The sequence below is a fragment of the Lynx canadensis genome, chromosome C2, assembly GCF_007474595.2.
Source record: "Lynx canadensis isolate LIC74 chromosome C2, mLynCan4.pri.v2, whole genome shotgun sequence".
Taxonomy (NCBI): domain Eukaryota; kingdom Metazoa; phylum Chordata; class Mammalia; order Carnivora; family Felidae; genus Lynx; species Lynx canadensis.
In genome coordinates, this window is record NC_044311.2 from 1,854,271 (window position 1) to 1,856,455 (window position 2,185).

The following is a 2,185-nucleotide window of genomic DNA, read 5'->3' on the forward strand; positions in this document are numbered from 1 at the left end:
CCACCAGTCTCGGGATGAACGGCTCCGGGAACCAATTTTGCTAGTTTTGAATCCACTCGACTGGAAGCTTTTCAGCCGTCTTGCTACCTGCCCGGCTGTATGTGCTGTTTACAGGCATGGCCACGATCTCCTAACCCCTGTCCCGTTTCTCTCAAAGCGAGAATCTGAGAAGTGTGTGTTTCATAACGGCGAAGCATTTCAAGAACCACCCGACCCCGAGCACGGTTTCTCCCGGTCAACATCTCCGGCTGCATGATTTCTGCGGTTTTGCGTGTCCTTTCACCAAGAGGTGGAGTCTGTTTGCTCCATCCCTCGGACCCGGGCCCGAGCTTGCTCGGGTCGAGGGATTTGCGCAGAAGCGATGGCGTTCCCGCGCTGGGGCTCCGCGCGGCCCCGGGGTCTCTCGGAACCCATCCCACCGCGAGGACGACGAGGCGGGGCTGGTCGGCCGCAGAGCGGAGGCCGCGGAGGGCGACTCGAGTCAGCCCGAGTGTCCCGGCCCACCCCCAGACGTGCGGGAAAGCCGGGCCCGATCGGCCCGGCCGCCGCGGGCTGCGGAGGCTCGAGCGAGCCTCGCTGGGCTCGGAGGCGCTGCACGGCCGAGCCGCGCGAAACCCCCGACGCACAGCAGCGCGAGCCAAGGGAACGCTCGCTGCTTGAAGTCGTTACATTTCGAACCCGGCGCACGTTCGTTCTAGTCCGACTGGCCGGATCCGCGGCCCCGGCTTCCCCGCGACCGCGGCGTGTCTCAGAGGCGCCCCTGCTACCGTCCCGTCTTAGTCTCTTCAGGCCGTCGAAGAAACCACGGCGGACCGGGTGACTTGCAGACCTCACGGTTCCGGAGGCTGGAGGGCTGCGATCGGGGTGCCCGCGGGGTCGGGGAGGGTCCTCTTCCGGGGCGCAGACTTCTCAGGGGATCCCACGCGGCAGAGGGGAGCGGGAGAGCTCGTGGCTCTCGGAAAGAGCCTGATCCGGTTCCGGAGGGCCAGGCCCCGCCCAGAGGCCCCACGTGCTCATACTAGCCCCGGGGGGTGGGGGTGGGGGTGGGGGTGGGGGTGGGGGCGGGGGCGGGGGGGGGATCTCAACGTGCGGATTTTGAAGGGACACCGGCGTTCAGACGCGGGCCCGCGTGAACGTCTTCACGAAGGCAGACTCCGGAAGGATACGCGTCCTGAGACGGTTAAGCAGCCCCAGGGCCGTCGCGCAGAAAGCGTGTTTGCGACTCGAGAGCATTTGAAAATCGTAGCATTTATCGCTGACTTGTCTTGAGGCAGAACGAATTGCTGTGCAGAGGTCCGCGCAGGTAGGTCTTTTGCATCTGGGCAGGCGGACGTCAACGTTTCTGGAAGACCCGAGGTTCTCCCTCACGAGCTTCGTCTTCCTGTCTGCCGGCTGTCCCTTCCTGTCCCTTAGCTGTTGCTAAGCACTGAGCGCATAAAGGCTGTTCCCTCGGCCGGGCCCCGGGGTCACGTTTCACTGGGAGAAGATGGAGAGCGCGGGATCAGTGACCGTGGCCGTGGCAGCCTTTCTGCCGAGAGCTGTGCCTGCTCGTTTCACAACTCTGCCCAAGAGCAAGGGAAGAGCCTTCTTCGGGGGCTGCTACTCCTCGTCCGTCGCTGGCGACATAAAATTCTCGTGACCGGGATCCAGATTGTGTCGTAGGAGGCAGGTCTTCAACCCTCTTCCGTGAAGATTTCTGTGTGCGCGTATCTCAAACGGAGGCTCATGTAGTGTGCGTTCTTTGGAGTGGCAGGATGCAAATGCCATTTTCACCGCTGTGTTTAATCTATTTGCAGGCACTCTTAATACCTTAGGGAAATAAAACTTTGATCATGATCCAAGTTCTAAATAGTTGGTTGTTTTTTTTTTTCCTGTTCTTTTGATTTTGCTTACGGTGTGTTTACTAAAAAGAAAGCAGTATTTGGGTGGTACCTGGGTGGGTCAGTCAGTTGAGCGCCCAACTCTTTTAAAAAAAAATTTTTTTTTTTAATGTTTATTTACTTTCGAGAGATAGGGAAGAGCATGAGCAGGGGAGGGGCAGAGAGAGAGGGAGACACAGAATCCACAGCAGGCTCCAGGCTCTGAGCTGTCAGCACAGGGCCCGACGCGGGGCCCGACGCGGGGGCGGACGTGGGGCTCGACGTGGGGCTCCAACTCACCAACCGTGAGATCATGACCTGAGCCG

General features: G+C 60.4%; 1 long non-coding RNA gene across 1 annotated transcript; it reads left to right on the forward strand.

Moving 5' to 3' along the window:
• Positions 1-1,094: 1,094 nt before the first annotated feature.
• Positions 1,095-1,836, forward strand: LOC115524164. Its single transcript, XR_003971962.1, has 2 exons — positions 1,095-1,303; positions 1,414-1,836. It is a non-coding gene; the product is annotated as an uncharacterized LOC115524164 (long non-coding RNA).
• The last annotated feature ends 349 nt before the right edge of the window (positions 1,837-2,185 follow it).